The following is a 19,369-nucleotide window of genomic DNA, read 5'->3' on the forward strand; positions in this document are numbered from 1 at the left end:
AATGTGTGCTAGGTATAGTGTGTGTTGGGTACTATGTGTGCAGCGTGTGTTGGGTACTGTGAGTGTTAGGTACAATGTGTGCTAGGTTCAATGTGTGCTAGGTACTGCGTGTGCTAGGCAAGGTGGATGCCGGGTACGGTGTGTGCTAGGTACAGTGTGAGCTAGGTACTCTGTGTGCTAGGTACTCTGTGTGCTAGGTACTCTGTGTGCTAGGTACTTTGTGTGCTAGGTACTTTGTGTGCTAGGTACTCTGTGTGCTAGGTACTCTGTGTGCTAGGTACTCTGTGTGCTAGGTACTCTGTGTGCTAGGCAAAATGTGTGCTAGGTACATTGTGTGCTAGGTACAATGTGTACTAGGTACAATGTGTGCTAGGAACAGTGTGTGTTAGGTACAATGTGTGCTAGGTACAATGTGTGCTAGGCACAATGTGTGCTGGGTACAATGTGTGCTAGGTACAATGTGTGTTAGGTTCAATGTGTGCTAGGTTCAACGTGTGCTAGGTACTGCATGTGCCAGGCAAGGGGGGTGCCGGGTATGGCGTGTGCTAGGTACAGTGTGAGCTAGGAACAGTGTGAGCTAGGTACAGCGGGTACTAGGTATTGTGTGCTAGGTACAGTGGGTGCTAGGTACAGTGGGTGCTAGGTACAATGTGTGCTAGGTACAATGTGTGCTGGGTACAATGTGTGCTAGGTACAATATGTGCTAGGTACAATGTGTGCTAGGTACAATGTGTGCTAGGTACAATATGTGCTAGGTACAGTGTGTGTTAGGTTCAATGTGTGCTAGGTTCAATGTGTGCTAGGTACTGCATGTGCCAGGCAAGGGGGGTGCCGGCTACGGCGTGTGCTAGGTAAAGTGTGAGCTAGGTACAGCGGGTACTAGGTATTGTGTGCTAGGTACAATGTGTGCTAGGTACAATGGGTGCTAGGTACAATGTGTGCTAGGTACAATGTGTGCTAGGTACAATGTGTGCTAGGTACAATATGTCCTGGGTCCAATGTGTGCTAGGTACAGTGTGTGTTAGATTCAATGTGTGCTAGGTTCAATGTGTGCTAGGTACTGCATGTGCCAGGCAAGGGGGGTGCCGGGTACGGCATGTGCTAGGTACAGTGTGAGCTAGGTACAGTGTGAGCTAGGTACAGCGGGTATTAGGTATTATGTGTGCTAGGTACAATGTGTGCTAGGTACAATGTGTGCTGGGTACAATGTGTGCTGGGTACAATGTGTGCTGGGTACAATGTGTGCTGGGTGCAGTGTGTGCTGGGTGCAATGTGTGCTGGGTACAGTGTGTGCTGGGTACAATGAATGCTAGGTACAATGTGTGCTAGGTACAGTGTGTGCTAGGTACAATGCGTGCTAGGTACAACGTGTGCTAGGTGCAGTGCGCGTTAGATACAATGAATGCTGGCTACAATGAGTGCTAGGTTCACTGTGTGCTAGGTACTGCGTGTGCTAGACAAGGTGGGTGTCGGGTACGGCGTGTACTAGGTACAGTGTGAGCTAGGTACAGTAGATTCTAGGTACTATGCGTGCTGGGTACAATGTGTGCTAGGTACAATGTGTGCTAGGTACAATGTATGCTGGGTACAATGTGTGCTAGGTACAATGTGTGCTAAGTACAGTGTGTGCTAGGTATACTGTGTGCTGGGAACTGTGTGCGCTGGGTATGGTTTATGCTAACTACAGTGAATGAAGTACAGCGAATGTGTGCTGGGTACGGCATGTGCTAGGTGTAATGAGGGCTAGGTGCAGTGGGTGTTAGGCACAACGAGTGCTGGGTAAAGTATGTACTAGACACAATTTGCATCTTACTTGTCTCTGGAATTAAATCTAATTTATTAGTATCACCTCCCCCCCCCCTTATTTCTAGAGCCCACACAAATTATTTTCACCACAAATCCCTGCAATTTACTTATGATATATCAATGTTTGAACAGCTATTGCAACCGGACCTGTGTGTCCGATCCTTTTGTTTGTGTATGTTTGAACAGGGGTCCTGCGTGTCCCCAAGTGTTACCTTTCATTCTAAAACCGAATAAAAATTCATTTAAAAAAAAGAAAAAGAAAATTAGAGACTAAATTAAACTCTGTAAATGTGTGTAATAATTTGGGGATGGAAGTGAAAGGGTTTGTTAAGAGAAACAGAAAATCATAAGCATATAACAATATTTTAAATATTTTATTTGTAGTATCTTTTATATGTATTCCCTCGATGTCCTGAAGGGATCGTATCTGTATAGCAAATGCTTCCACCATCCATGCGAAGAGCAAGGGCGACAGGGGGCACCCTTGTCTAGTGCCGTTTGTAATAGAGAAAGGTTGGTAAAGGGTCCCATTTATTCTAACTTTGGCATATGGGTTAACATATAAGGCAAATATTTTAGAAATAAAAGAGTTGTCTAGGCCAAATTTTGCTAGCACAGATTTGAGAAAATGCCAACAGACACGGTCAAAAGCTTTTCCGCGTCCGTTGACACTATGACCAGAGGGAGTTGCTTAATTGACGTGTGTTCTATAATATTGAGGGCCCGTATCGTATTATCCCTGGCTTCTCTGGAGGGGATGAATCCCACTTGGTCATTTACTATAATATCATGTAAAATTTGGTTCATTCGTTCGGCTATACGTTTTGCATAAATATTTACATCTGAGTTTAAAAGGGATATAGGTCTATAATTTTCTACTTTATCTGGACTTTTCCCTGGCTTTGGTATAACAGATATATGTGCCTCTAGTGCTTGCTTGGGGAACGGATTACTTTCTGTAATGGAATTGAAGATAGGTAGGAGATGTGGAATTAAGTGCTCTTTTAGTTTTTTGTAATAGTAGTTGGTGAATCCGTCCGGACCTGGGGCTTTACCGGACGGCAGATTTTTGATGATCTTTTCTAATTGTTCTTTACTAAAAGGTTTGCTAAGGGAGTCGGATTGGTCTTTAGTAATTTGAGGAAATATAAATTTATCTAAATATTTTTTTATTCTCTGCTGTTTAGCCTGATCCAAATTATGTCCTATCTCTGTATCTGGGGATCCTAAATTATGTAAGGATTCATAGTAGGACCTAAAGGATTCAGCTATTTGTTCAGTAGTGGAATGTTTTTTGTTTTTTTTATATTCAACTGTTTTTATTAAATTTTTTCAAACAGGAGAACAGAGAATGCAGTTGCACATATAATTTTCAACTAAACTAAACAACAGCGGTGACACAAAATCAAAGCAAATGACTACATATATGAATGCTAACCACCTCCCTGAAGGAGAGTACACAGTTTACCTCATCAGCAGATATACGGCCAAACAATGCAGATTGGGAGAGCAATACAGTAGTTAACATTTTTAAAGTTAGCATTATAGTGACAACAGACCCAGGTTATGACTTCCCTTGTTCCCAAATATATAAGATGTCTGTAATAAAGTCTTGTTTACTTATGAAGGTGTAGTGTATTTTTTCTAAAGATAAGATATGGTCTTCTTCTTTCAACCACATGGGGAGATTAGGGGTCTGTGTAGACTTCCAGAACCTAGGTATTGGCACAGTCAGAGGCGTAACTAGAAACCAAAGAGCCCAGGTGCAAGACACTAAGAAGGTAATTTGCTGGTTCCACAAACATACACACACACACACACACACACATGCATAAATACACACACAGTCACATCCATGCATACACACACATAAACACCAATGGGTAAAACAGAAACACTAACCCCTGTAGTCAGAGACACTAGTGAAGCATCATGTCACACTCACATGATATCAGTGCAGGCAGTGGCAGGTCAATGTTTTTATTAAAAAAAATATTTATTTTTTTTGAAGCTGGGCCCCCACCCTTGGGGACCCAGTCGCTATTGCGGACTCTGCACCCCCTGTAGTTTTGCCCCTGGGCGCAGTTAAGCATGCACCGAAATAGCTGTCTTCAGTATAAGCAGGGTATAGGGGGAGTGTCATGTAGTAAAATAATACTAGGAGAGAGTGTGATAAGTAGTGGAATTTTTTATGTGATGTTTGCCTTTTATTTCTAGTATAAAGGATTTATTTGTTCTGCGTTTTAATTTACGTGCAAATATTCAGCTACATTTATTCTCCCCATCATAATAAATTTGTGTTTTGTATTTGTATTTTTTACTTTGTTTCTTTCAGTCTCCAGTTCTTCTTTGGTAGCAGGGTTATTAGGGTCTAACTGTTGGGTTAATTCTAGATCTTCAATTTTGTTCAAAATTTCCTTTAGATTTGTGTTATTCAATTTGGCTTGATGGGCTTTGATACTCATAAATTCTCCCCTGAGTACTCCCTTATGGGCTTCCCATAGGGTTCTGTCATCTTGTACTGAGCCTGTGTTAATATCAGAGTATTCAATAAGTGTTGTTTCCACTTTTGCATAGTATATTGGATCATCTAACAATCCCTAATCTAATTTCCATTGATAAGGAATGAGTGGTGCTGTAGGCCACTCCAGGGTACAGGTGATCATGTATTTTACTCTGGGTAAAATAGTTATATTTTTGACTATTGAGAGACTGGTAACGTCCATCATAATATTGCCAATTCGTGAGTGGCTATTGTGAGGGGCAGAATAAAAAGTGTATGACCTATCTTCTGTGTGTGTTATTCTCCATACATCTTGTAGGACTGCATTTCTAAGATATGTTTTTACTCTATTAGTAATATTATGGGAAATATATGACAAGCCTGTGGAAGAGTCTAAGGTTGGGTTGAGGGTGATGTTAAAGTCCCCACTTACTATGAGTGATCCTTTACTCTCCTCCAAGAGTATATTTGTAAGTTTTTTTTAAAGAATACACCTTGATTGGAGTTTGGTGCATACACACTCACTAGGGTGATCCGGCTATTATATAGTGTGCCTATGAGGATTAGATACCGGCCTTCTGTATCTTTAATTTTTTTGAGGAGTTTGGATAGTATGTTTTTCCTAAAAATAATTCCAACGCCATTTTTCTTTACTTTATGGGTCTTGGGTTCTCTCCCAGAGATAAAATGGGTCTCTTGGAAGAATATTATATCACCATTTTGATGTCTAAAGTCTCTTAGGGCTATATTTTGTTTGTTTGGGCTGTTCAGACCTTTAGTGTTAATTGTTAAAAGTGCTAGGTTTGGTTTATGCAGGGCAGACATTATTAGATTGGTAAGGTGTCAATATATTGAGAAGCCCTAGATCATGTATTTCAGAGTTTCTAATAGTGACCTTAGAAGCAGTATTGTCAACATAGTAAACAGAATAACAAAATAAACAATGTAAACAAAAAAAAATAAGAAAAAACAATAAAACATATAAACCATAACATGTGACAATCGATAAGAGAGAGTCTCCTATCAGGTGGGAGGGGTGTTGGGCAGAGAAAAACTTCCCACCTTATTATGTTGAAGATTCAAATAAGTAGTACTGAGAATAATAGTGTCCCAATATCGTTATATAATCTTATTGAGCCTTCACGTGTACCTTGTAACGGGTGAAACTGGGGAACAAATATGTTATGAACTCAACCTAATATAAACTGATACCGTAGGCATTATATGTTAAACAGGAGGGAAAACAACTATAAACGTAACATTTTTAGATAATACTGATAACAAGTGTCTGGATACTACAATACAGTACAGTACAACTGGACATTTAGTATACCTTGGAACAAGTGTGTCTAATAGTGAGATAAATTAACATCTTAACCATGTATTAAATGGGAACTTAGGCATAATCTTGTGGACAAAGGGGCATTTGTTTAGAAGCTTAACAACATTTTAACTAATTACTCTTCCGCAAGTAATTTTGAGCAAAGAGAAACTCCATCTCCACAAGCCTTGTGTTAAGACTACGGACCCTAGCAAAGGCTGTTACGACAAAACTTAGAGTTAAACTGGTGCATGAGCAAAGGTATATGGTTACAAACCCAAACAACATGTGAATTAACTGCTAATCAACAGAAAATCTAGGCATGGGAATGCTATATGTATATAAACCATGTACAGGCGATTTGCTCTTGGATAAAAGATCTAACGTCATTCAGTTGACCAGGATATTGTAGACTGAATGATAGTTTATGCAAAAAGTTATTATCTCACCACTACTTAGAGATAGATAGTTCAAGTGTATCCGTCATCCGGATTGAATAAAGTGAAGTAGGTGTCCTGTCTTTGCGTTTTCTGCGGCGGACTTTGTGCCAGTTGAGAGAATGTTCCCTCCTTTTCTGCTGTCCCTCAGTGAGGGATTGGGAATGATCTGCTTGAGATCCTGCCTGTTTTTTTCTTCCACGGATAGGCCTAATCCCTTCATAAAAGTGTCCAAGTCCTGTTATCCCTTGTAGGTGTGTGTATGGCCATCTTTGGTTACTATCAGGCTGAAAGGAAAGCCCCACCTATATTTATTATGTTTTTCTTGCAGTGCTCTAGTAAGAAATCTCAGGTCTCATCTCTTCTGTATCATTGTTTGGCATAAGTCCATGAAGACTTGTAAAGTATGATCTAAATACTGAATGTGGGGCAGTTGACGAACCTTAAACTATAATTCTTCTTTTTCTTTATACTTTAAGAAGCAAATGATAACATCACAAGGCGGCGAATTGGGTAACGCCGCTCTGATGGCTTTGTGTGCTCTATCCAATTCTATAGGTTGTGCCTCAGGATCGGCTTTAATGAATTTGAATAAGCCTTGTAGATATTCTTGGAGGTCAGGCATCTGAACGAATCCTGGGATCCCTCTTATCCGAAGGTTGTTCCTTCGGCTCCTATTTTCAAGGTCCTCCATTTTATCTTGGAGGGAATATATTTTGGAGTCTTGTATAGATGTACCTGTGTTGATATTGCTTATCATTTCAGTTATAGTGTCTTGTGTGTCTTCCACATCTTCCATCCTTTCTCCAATTTCATTGATTTCTTTACGTAAGGAGGTTAGCTCCTTTTTATTAGAACCTTTAAGGAGTCAAAATCACCTTTTTTTGGGCAAATTTGCAATGTTTGCTTTCAATTGTTCAGCATAATCTACAGAGAGTGCTATTTTGGTAGAGTTAGTGTCTGAACTGGACTGCGCCCCGGAGTTCCATGATGTCCCCCTGTGTGTTGTCTTGTGGTTGGAAGAATGCGATAACTGAGACAGGGGTAGATAGCTGAGATTTCAGGGCCTTATCTGTCTTAGTTGATTTTTTTGCCGCCATGTTAGGGAGACTGAGATTTCTCGATCTATTCTAGTCAGCAATGCAGTAATAGTAAGTCTCTGATAAATGTAGGTGGTCAGATTCAATGTAGAGGGTGTAGGATGTAGTGGTCCCTGATCAGGGAATTCAGCAGTATGTAGTGACAGATACATCTAGCGCTTATATGTTAAGTATCAGCGGAGAAAACATTTTAAGTAGAGATGAAAGTTCCCATGTGCGTATAAATATTTAAGTGTTATCCAGTTAGTGACAGGGCTTATGATGCCTCTTTGCTATTTTCATTAGGGTATTCACAATGATAGCGGTAAGGAATATGAAGCTGTTTGCAGGAGGTTAGATTGTTAATACAGCTATGGGAAAAACGTCAGACACAGTTAAGGTGTATGTGTTCTCAGCACATGTGTCTATACTTGCATGTCTCTTGTAGATACAATGAAGTATGGGATTCTCATGCCTCTAGAGAGCCCTTGTGTACTTGCACAGAACACGCCACGTGGGATCCAACATGGCGATTATGAAGCGCCAATGCAGCGTCTCTGAAGCTTATGAGCTGCAGTGTGGTCTTTTGGAGATAGGCACTGTTCAAATCTGCAGGTGAGATGTTCGCTTTAAACCTTTAGCAGACACTTGATCTATGCAGGGTTATGTTAGGGTAGCAATTGCAATCTTGTGGAGCAGGCCTTGCAAGTTGCGTCCTGAACGGAGCGATGTGAATAAAATTTGCTCATTGCAAAGGTTTCTCCGTGATTCAGTGCATGTTGTGCTTCACTGTAGTAGTGGTTTTAAAATATTAGGAAGCCTTTAGATGGGTAAGTTGATCTGCCTAAACACGGAGCTTTCTCACTGCGTGGCCATCTTCTTTACCGACCAAGCTCCGCCTCCCTTTTTAATGTATTTTTGAAGTGTTTTGTGCAACTTTTTTGTTTTGGAAAACAGTTAACCAGAGCCCTGAGATTGCGGTAAGGATTGAAGTGTAAATGTCGATTTGCTCCACTTGTAATATCAACGCTATGAAAATGGCTTGCAAAAACATGATTACGCTTGCGCAAAACTGTTTGCGCTTCACTTGTAATCTACCCCTTACTGTTTAATGGTGCTTTTTTGCACGTTTATTTAAAGCTACACTTTAATTGCTTCCAGTCTGTGAAGTGGTTAAACAGAGTGCTGTGTTTATTTCAGGGAAGCATTTTAGTCATATTTAACATTATTTTTTGGGGTAGGGAGCGCTTAAAAAAACAGGTTAAGGTGCATAACATGTTAATAGTTATCTTTGCACTACTATTTGAGTGGAATTTGATTGATGCTTAGAGTAGCAAATTACTTACAGATCTGTGTCTGACCACTATGGTAAAATATTTGATTTGCTATTGTTACTTGCAACATGTAAGTAATTGCCTGCAGCACAGTTATTTAAATGTTTAAACCTGAAACAAATAGAATTGGCACCTATAGCACCATTGGGTTGTACAAAAGCAAAATGAATTTGATAGGAAAGGGTGGGCAACATTTAAAATGTATGTAGTATAAAAAGAATGTTTTTAAACTAAAATTTCTTTCTGGTGACAGATACATTTGTGTAGTAAAATAATGATATTTATCCTGGAACCTTACAGGTTTTACTTGAAATGTTTAGTAAAATAAAAATGTTTTTCACATGAAGGCTGGCTTAAGATGATGTGATTAATAGAGATAAACCAATCAAAATAAAGACTGAAGGGCTCACTGTGAAAAGTGATCTCTCCTCCTCTTCCTATTGATGATCCTGCTCTATAGATCACTGTTTGGGTCTCATCTCAAGCTCAGTGGGGTCACTAAAACAGTACTGAGGCTTTAGAATACAGCTTGAGCAGAAGACTTCACTTCATGTTGGCCTCCTGTTGAGGTAATCATCATGTTATTGAGCCAATGGTTTCATATAAAATGCTGAAAATCAATCTATAAAAAAAATTCAGACATAAAAATTGGATTAATGTTGTACCATATGTACATAAATCTTCTTTATAGATGAATATTGAGTAGACAATTCAACTATGGGTTAATCCTTAAAACAAGTCATATAGAAGGTACATTTGTGATAGGTTTTATTATTTCTAGTGGGGATATATCTAGCCTGCAGGACAGGGAGCGAAATATAAAATTACACAGCGTATGTCATGGCACTACATTATTTAAAAAACTCACACTCATTAATGCATTAATACACAAATGATAGGAGTAATACACAATAATTCTGATAAAGCCAGATGAGGATAACAGCTCATGTTGAGAGTCTTCCTACTGAGAATTATTAAGTCTAAATTGAGGACAAATGACAATTTACTTTGCCCAAATTCGAAACTCAATTCAACAGATTGTCACAGTATTTGTGGCCAGATATATTGAGGCTGTGGGGCCGATTTATCAAGGGCCGAATGGCCCCCTGATGCCCCTGTTCCACGTGAGCCGGACACAGCAGTTATGAAACAGCGGTCTTAAGAACGCCTGCTCTGAGGCTGCAGACATCAATCTGCCCAATCCTATACGATCGGGCTGATTGACACCCCCTGCTAGCAGCCGCGAACCTGCAGGGGGCGGCATTGCACAAGAAGTTCACAAGAACTGTGTATGCTGTCGGCATTTATTGATGTCTTAATGAGAAATCCCTAAAACCCCTAGGGAAGAGAGGGGTTGGGTTTAAACTATCCCCATAAATCCCCCTCCAATAAACCTATGTACTTAGAGGTGGGCAGTGCCTTATGCTAATGTTATAAACATTGTAATAAGGAAAAGGAGAAAGAAAATCATAAACTGGCACACTTGTTGGGGGGATAGTTAAACAATTGAGTGCTGTGTGGTGGATGGGTGATTAAAACATAACTTTTAATAAATGTACATAAAATAAAAGTGGACTATGCCATAAAATAAAAGTACTTAAACAGTGTCAACAATAGACACACTGGCCTCAATTTATCAAAGTCTGGCGGACCTGATCCAACAGTGCGGATCAGGTCCGACAGACCTCGCTGAATACGGCGAGCAATACGCTCTCCGTATTCAGCATTGCACCAGCAGCTCACAAGAGCTGCTGGTGCAACGCCGCCCCCTGCAAACTCGCGGCCAGTCGGCCGCCAGTAGGGGTGTCAATCGACCCGATCGTACTCGATCGGGTTGAATTGCGGCGATGTCTGTCCGCCTGCTCAGAGCAGGCGGACAGGTTATGAAGCAGCGGTCATTGTGACCGCTGCTTCATAACTGCTGTTTCTGGCGAGCCTGTAGGCTCGCCAGAAACAGGGGGCATCAAGCTCCATTTGGAGCTTGATAGATAGGTCCCACTGGCTCCTCTTATCATCGATACAGCAATCAGTCTGTAGCAAAACAAACCAACAGTAGTATTCAGGTAACTATATTTTCCTCTCTCATAGACTAGTAGTAAGCTTTCTAACAGAATTTGGATTAACTGTTTACAAAGGTCTAAATGGAGAATCAACAATAGGAATAGAGGGCCCTTCTCAAACAATTAAGCTCCGATAGAACAATCAATATATTAAGCTAGTATTTGAGGCTAGTCTATGTAAAAATTGCCTTAAAGGCCAACAAGTAAACTATTGTTTATACCAGGAGCAGTGCGAAGGCGTTCACACTGCTCCTCTTATCCAAATACTGTTAGAAAGCTTACTACTAGTCTATGAGAGAGGAAAATACCTGAATGCTACTGTTGGTTTCTTTCGCTACAGACTGATTGCTGTATCACTGATAAGAGGAGCCAGTGTCTCTATTGTTGACACTGTTTAAGTACTTTTATGGCATAGTCCATTTTTATTTTATATACATTTATTAAAAGTTATGTTTTAATCACCCATCCACCACACAGCACTCAATTGTTTAACTATCCCCCAACAAGTGTGCCAGTTTATGATTTTCTTTCTCCTTTTTTTTATTGATGTCTGTCATACATGATCCTCTGAGTGGATCATGTTGGACAGACCGATGATAAATCGGCCCCCACAGCTGGTTTGGGACCTATTTGCAGTTATTGTGACTTGATCGTATCCTTTGTTTACTATTTTACATGTTGTTTTGGCAGCACTTTGGTTATTTGATTTTGCTCTGTGATTTTAGGTGTTTTACCTTGTATTTGTTATCACACTTATTTTTGTTGATTTCATTTTCAGTAACTTTGGGCAAGATTACAAGTGAGGCGCCATCTTAACGTTTGCTGGTAAAGAGGCAAATGTGTCCCTTTACCAGCGAATGTTAAATAACCAGCCATTACAAGTGTCTGGTTAATGCTACCGCAAGCTCGATTTTACACTTGGCGCTAGAAATCAGTAACCAGAGATCAGACCTCTGATTAATGAAAAATGTTGTCCCGATTACCCCCAAAATAGAAAGGACAGTACAGAAACATCAAATAAATATATGAGCATTTTTATTTTTTAAAAAACTGCACAAAGCAGTTATAATGGGTTAAATTGAGGGCATTTGAGGTGTTAGAAAAAAACGGCACAGCATGGAGGTCAATGGGGGGGTCTGTGTTTTCTCTATAAATATACATGTATTTACTTTTATATATATATATATATATATATATACTGTATATATATATGTATGTGTTTATATGTGTATATACACATATAAACACATAAATATTTATGTATATAAGCAAATACATATATATTTTCTTATTAAAACCCAACGCTTTGCAATTTGCCCGCTGCATTAGGTGTTTTGCTGCTGGCTGCTGGCATGAAAACGAGGCTCCCATTGGTGCGCTGTTCTTGCACACACTATACTCGTTTGGGTATTTTATTCTATAACTTTTTGTTGGTTCTGTTTGTTATGAATGTGAGAACTGTGGGCTTTACTTCAGATTAAAAATCCTTTTACATATGGGAATATAATTAAAATGAGCTTTAAATTAAAGGAACATAAAAGCCATTTTTTTAAAAATATGTTTAAAGATCTTTATTCAAATAAATGTTTAAAAGTATAATTTCATAAGCATTCCAGGGATATATTTATTAAAGTGATGAGAAAACTCTCCCCTTTATAAAAACAGATCCGGAATGTTAGTGATAATTTAGATGGAGTTTAATTAATCCGTTGTAACGAATATGTGCACCAATTTACGGCTTGATTACGAGTTTCGCGTTAGAGGCTGTGCGGTGCTAACGAGCAGTTTTCGCTCACCGTTCACTTTCCTGCAGCACTGGTATTACAGGTTTTTACAAACCCGGCGTTAAAAGGCAAGAAGTGAGCGTAGAGCAAAATTTTGCTCCATACCGCACTCCAATACCAGCGCTGCTTAAGTCAGCAGTGAGCTGGTCGTACGTGCTCTTGCACGATTTCCCCATAGACATCAATGGGGAGAGCCGGCTGAGAAAAAGTCTAACACCTGCAAAAAAGCAGTGTAAAACTCAGTAACGCAGCCCCATTGATTCCTATGGGGAAACTAAATTTATGGTTACACCTAACACCCTAACATGAACCCCCGAGTCTAAACACCTCTAATCTTACACTTATTAACCCCTAATCTGCCACCACCCCCGACATCGCCGACACCTACATTATTCTTATTAACCCCTAATCTGCTGCTCCGGACACCGCCGTCACCTACATTATGCTTATTAACCCCTAATCTGCTGCCCCCAACATTGCCCCCACCTACATTATATTTATTAACCCCTAATCTGCCGCCCCCAATGTCGCTGCAACCTACCTACACTTATTAACCCCTAATCTGCCGCCCCCAACGTCACTGCCACTATATTAAATGTATTAACCCCTAAACCTAAGTCTAACCCTAACCCTAACACCCCCTAATTGAAATATAATTAAAACAATTTAAATAAAATTACTATCATTCCCTAAATTATTCCTATTTAAAACTAAATACTTACCGATAAAATAAACCCTAAGCTAATTACAATATAACTAATAGTTACATTGTAGCTAGCTTAGGGTTTATTTTTATTTTACAGGCAAGTTCATGCCTGATGAAACGGTCTGGAATAGACTGAGAAACGCGTTGCAAAATAAATACTGTTTGTTTTATACCACGACCCGGTATTTTTGCTTCTTTCCACGATCCACTTGTTTTTGAAACAGGACTTTTACCACGGAACCTTTCATACACTGACACTGTCGTTTTTGGAGAAAAGTCTCGGTGGCGTGAGTGCAGCAGGAGAACACCTATCAGCTTGCAGCTCACCTGGTCCGGCCATTGGCCCTAAAAAACATGGGTGCTACTTTCTAGACGCCTATCTGGATTCCACAGGTCCTCTGGGTGAGACCTCCAGCGTACTGACTGCTGGAATTTGAATGTCAGCCTGCTTTATCGCACCTTATTCATTTAAGGTGCCACTTTCCTTGTGAGTAGTTTTTTGCACATCACTTTTATATTTGTTGTTTGAACGATTCACACTATGTTGGCGCCCCTTGTTTATCTTCCATTCTAGACACCCTGACCCATCGCACCGCGGGACACAAGAGGAGCACGCCAAACACCTGAACACATCACCGTTCACATATTAGGATTGGACACTTATTTTTTACATCACAGCAATTTTTGGGACATTGATAAGTACTTTTTTTATATATTTTACTAATCGCCACAAATATCATTGTTTATCTGTGATATCTGATTATTTCAATGTATCACTAATATTATACACAAATTGTCCTGAGCACTTGTTTTACACACAATTTATTTTCGTCATTATTATAAAAATTTTTTTACACATACCAAACACTGTGCTGTTTATAAAAATATTTTTTTTTATTTATGCATACGGGTACAAACCCAATCATAAAGTGGTAGGTCCCACTTTGATAACCTGTGTTCCAAGCGCATCCTCTTAAGTTTTTTCCTCCTCAGGAATTTCTTTTTATATTTTTTTATTTTGATAGGGCTATTAGATTAGGTGTAATTAGTTTATTTAATTGTATTTAATTTAGTTAATTTATTTAATTGTAGTGTAGTGTTACGTGTTATTGTAACTTAGGTTAGGCTTTATTTTACAGGTCAATTTGTATTTATTTTAGCTAGGTAGTTATTAAATAGTTAATAACTATTTAATAACTATTCTACCTAGTTAAAATAAATACAAACTTGCCTGTAAAATAAAAATAGCACCTAAGATAGTTACAATGTAACTATTAGTTATATTGTAGCTAGTTTAGGGTTTATTTTATCGGTAAGTATTTAGTTTTAAATAGGAATAATTTAGTTAATAATAGTAATTTCTTTAGATTTATTTAAATTATATTTAAGTTAAGTTAGGGGGTGTTAGGGTTAGACTTAGATTTAGGGGTTAATACATTTAATATAGTAGAGGCGACATTGAGGACGGCAGATTAGAGGTTATAATAAGTATAATGTAGGTGGCGGCAATGTTAGGGGCAGCAGATTAGGGGTTAATAATATTTAACTAGTGTTTGTGAGGCGGGAGTGTGGCGGTTTAGGAGTTAATATGTTTATTCTAGTGGCGGCGATGTCCGGAGCGGCAGATTAGGGGTTACAATTTTTATTGTAGTGTTTGCGATGCGGGAGGGCCTCGGTTTAGGGGTTAATAGGTAGTTTATGGGTGTTAGTGTTCTTTTTAGCACTTTAGTTATGAGTTTTATACTACAGCGTTGTACCATAAAACTCTTAACTACTGACTATAGAATGCGTTACAGATCTTGTCGGTAGAGGCTGTACCACTCACTTTTTGGCTACCCAGGACAGACTCGTAATACCGGCACTATGGAAGTCCCATAGAAAAAAGGGTTTACGAAGTTTACGTGAGTCGTTTTGCTGTAAGGCCAAAAAAGTGTGCGGTGCACCTAAACCTGCAAGACTCGTAATAGCAGCGGTAGTGAAAAAGCTGTTAACGCTGCTTTTTCATCTTAACGCAAAACTCGTAATCTAGCCGTTACTTAATATATGAAAATTAAATGCCCCATGCTCGGCCGCCCACTTCAAAAGTACATTTTTCTGTATGCTAAAGGTTTGAATTAATCTCCAATCAGAGCTTTCCCCATAGGCACTTTTGTTGTAGCTAGAGCGCTGATTGGACAACAATTCAAACCTTTAGCTCACAGACAAACTGACTTTTGAAGTGGGCGGCCGAACGTGGGGCATTTGAATTTTATATCTATATTAAAAAGTAAGCTATAGCGCATATTCGTTACAACGGATTAATTAAACTCCATCTAAATTATCACTAACAGTCTGGATATGATTTTAAAAAGGGGAGAGTTTACCATACTTTAATTAGAAGACTCTGGTTAAATAAAAATAGTTTTCTTCAGTATAGGAGGATTTGCAGCTGCATCACCTAAGGGAATAGTAACCAGAATATTGTTACAAGTAAATCTGAAAATAACAATAAGCTTTATTTAGACATCATGGAATTTGCTTTTTCTAGTTGCTATGAGGAATGAATTATGTTGCTATATTTCTGTCATTTTACTGTTTGATGCAAATTCAAAAGCTTGAAGGTTTTCAATTATTTGACTCATTGAATTCATAAACGATTATTGATATTTACATGACAAGGCTTCATATTATGTTATATTTAAATTACTATTGTAGATCTGGAAAATGTTGTTACCCAACAAGCAATTGATGTTGTCAGTCCAATGATCACAGAGCTGAGCAAAACTTCAACAGGAATAGTTTGTTATAGAGAATGGTTATAAATTCCACAATAAATGGGTGTTAGAATTTGCTGTCACTGAAATAAATGTCACTGAAACACTGGTGTATACTGTGTAAAAAACAAACAATAAAAAAACATTTTAAATCAAAACAATGTTGACAGTTTTAGAAAAGATATGGAAATCCCAAGCTGTATAAATGGCAGAATTGTTCCTTTTGATAATCAAAACAGATTCGGTAGAATCATTCATAATATGTCAACATTTCATGAAACAACAACATATTTTGTTGCGTTGCAGAACAATTCTGACTGCAGATAAGCACCAGTAGGTCAGTCTTGTCTCTCCATAGTTCTAAGAATGTTGGCTCGTTCTCTGGAATGTTTTAGGTATATACCTGGTATACTTGAATTTCATTACAGTATTTGTGCACAATACTCTGATGGGGGTATTTTCATGTATTAATCTTTCTTTTATGTACAGAAGTTCTGCAAATATATTCCTGAATATGCTATGACTCTGTTCTTTCCTCCTGAATTTTACAAAATCTCTAAATGTAATTTAAGGTCTCTGCGATGTGTGAAGTGTATTCTCTCCTTCTAGCAATAAATTTAAAAGGACAGCAAAGGTAATTTGTAGTGTAATATAAATATTACCTTATTGCAGGTGGCACAGTGCCCCTGTAGGTTAGAATTCTTACCTATAGCGCAGTGGGTGCTGGGCCAATCTGATCTTTCTTCACCGAATCTAGGGCTATGCTAATAGGAGGATTAGTGTAGTGAATCCCAAAGCCTGTGCTAAATTATCTTCTTTAGTACAGGCTCCGAGATCCAGCCGCATTTATCCTCCTATTACCGCGGCCCTGGACTCTGTGAAGAAGGGTTGGATAAGCGCGTCCCCCACTGTCACTATTATACCTTGCAAAACAAATTTTAAGGATAACGAATATATACTAATGAATTTTGTTTAGAGCATTCATTATAATATTTGCTTCCTTTAAACAAAATTAATATCCATACAGTATATAAGTCGCAATTGTGCATTCGTGACGAACCGAATGCACAGCTCTTTTTTCCCTTCAGTTATTGCCTCATTTCAGTAACTTTGTTAGTTGAAAAGTTAAAATTAAAGCAGTAAGAAAACGATGATTGGTTATATTAATTTGATTTTAGCATAACCTATATTTGTAAATGTTTGCTGTTTTTTTTATTAATAAAGCATACCCTTTAATGTCAGCATGTACAGGTGTGTGATAAATCTGATGAAGTGGCTTTGTGGCAGGAAAGGAAGGTGTCAGACCCTTTGGGAGAGCTGTGCCCTATTGTGTTTTTAACATGTAGAAATAAAGAATGTATTTTAAACCATACAGAGCTGTCTATATGCAGTCTCAAAACTTTATGCAACTGAATTCTCTCTTTCACCTCCAGAACCTTGCAAAATAAACAGCTCTCAATATAAAATGTGCCTTTCTAAAATTATTTTAGGGTTCTTGCAATACTGATAATCTCGCCAGAGCGGAGAGCTTTAAACCTTTAACTGCTGGGCCATTTCCACTCATGCTCTGAGCTGTTTTAGAATTTTTAGATGCTGTTCACATTTAAGCCCCACTGTAAGTTATTTTTCAGTGAGAAATACGCACATATTATTTTTTTTAGCAGACCCAGCAGATTTAAACTATACAATTATTTTATGTATATATCAGGACATGTGAGAGCTAAGCGCACCCACTGGCCCTGCCAGTCACAGAAGCAAGGTTCCAGTATTCAATTCAGAGTAAGTATAACATGGCCCCTACTGCATCTCAGAGCCTTACAAACCCCTGCAAAGGGATTAAAAACTTTGGGCAAGATTTATCATTGGGTTAATGCCTTGTTCGGTTGCAGACTCCTTCAGTTGAGCCTACAACTGATATTTATGAAGCAGCGATTTAAACCATTTTATAAACACTTTATAAACCCTCTCGCCAACTTGGACTTGGTGCATGAAAATCACCCCGGATTCATTCAAACAGGATGATTGACAAGCCCTACTCTCACACAATTGGCTGCATAGGTGCGGCATTGCAGCAGCGTTTGCTTGTGCAATGGTAAATATGGGGAACATATGCTCCCCACAATCTGGGATGGAATGAGGTCAGGGTCACAACATGTGAATTCTGTTCATTCGCAGAATGATACATATTACTATTACTTTTACTGAGTTACCTTTGGAAGGCACAAAACAGTCGGCGAGATTACGAGTCTTGTGTTAGCCTTAAAAAGCAGCGTTGAGGGGTCCCAACACTGCTTTTTAACGCCTGCTGGTATTACGAGTCAGGCAGGAAAGGGTCTGCCGCTCACTTTTTTTTCCGCGATTTTAGCTTACCGCAAATCCCCTTAGGTCAATTGCGTATCCTATCTTTTTAATTGGATTTTCCTAACGCCGGTATTACGATCGCCTGAAAAAGTGAGTGGTAGACCCTCTCCTGTCCAGACTCCTACCGCATTTAAAAGTCAGTAGTTACGAGTTTTATGGGCTAACACCGGAACATCTTACTACTTAACTAAAGTGCTAAAAGTACACTAACACCCATAAATGACCTATTAACCCCTAAACCGAGGGCCCCCCCACATCGTAAACACTTAACTAAAATGTTTAACCCCTAATCTGCCGACCAGACATCGCCGCCACTTTAATAAATATATTAACCCCTAAACCGCCGCACTCCCGCCTCGCAAACACTAGTTAAATTTTATTAACCCCTAATCTGCCGTCCCTAACATCGCCGACACCTACCTACATTTATTAACCCCTAATCTTCTGACCCCAACGTTGCCGCTACTATATTAAATTTATTAACCCCTAAACCTAAGTCTAACCCCCCTAACTTAAATATAATTTAAATCAAACAAAATAAATTTAACATAATTAAATAAATTAATCCTATTTAAAACTAAATACTTACCGATAAAATAAACCCTAATAAACTAAATTACAGAAGAAAAAAAAAGAATTACAAGAATTTTAAACTAATTACACCTAATCTAATCCCCCTAATAAAACAAAAAATGCCCCCCAAAATAATAAAATTCCCTACCCTATACTAAATTACAAATAGCCCTTAAAAGGGCCTTTTGCGGGGCATTGCCCCAAAGTAATCAGCTCTTTCACCTGTAAAAAAAAATACAATACCACCCCCAACATTAAAACCCACCACCCACACACCCAACCCTACTCTAAAACCCACCCAACCCCCACTTAAAAAAACCTAACACTACTCCCTTGAAGATCACCCTACCTTGAGCCGTCTTCACCCAGCTGGGCACAAGTGGTGCTCCAGAGGGTCCGAAGTCTTCATCCTATCCGGCCAGAAGAGGACATCTAGACCGGCAGAAGGCTTCATCCAGGCGGCATCTTCTATCTTCATCATTCCGGAGCGGAGCGTGTCCATCTTCAAGACATCCGACGCAGAGCATCCTCTTCATCCGACTGCCGATGACTGAATGACTGTTCCCTTAAATCAGTGGTTCTTAAACCAGTCCTCAGGACCCCACAACCTGTCCAGAATTTAGGGATTACCCAGTTGTGTCTAAATTGTGTT

At 39.0% G+C, this 19,369-nt stretch overlaps 1 protein-coding gene across 1 annotated transcript in view; it reads left to right on the top strand.

The window, feature by feature from the left end:
• Positions 1–8,940: 8,940 nt before the first annotated feature.
• The window catches only part of SYT12 (synaptotagmin 12), a 375,529-nt gene continuing 365,100 nt past the window's right edge, over positions 8,941–19,369 (top strand). The window contains exon 1 of the mRNA XM_053720440.1: positions 8,941–9,049. The gene's annotated coding sequence lies outside the window, so the exon portion shown is untranslated. The remainder of the gene's footprint in view (positions 9,050–19,369) is intronic.

The sequence above is a fragment of the Bombina bombina genome, chromosome 7 (genome assembly GCF_027579735.1).
Source record: "Bombina bombina isolate aBomBom1 chromosome 7, aBomBom1.pri, whole genome shotgun sequence".
Lineage (NCBI taxonomy): Eukaryota > Metazoa > Chordata > Amphibia > Anura > Bombinatoridae > Bombina > Bombina bombina.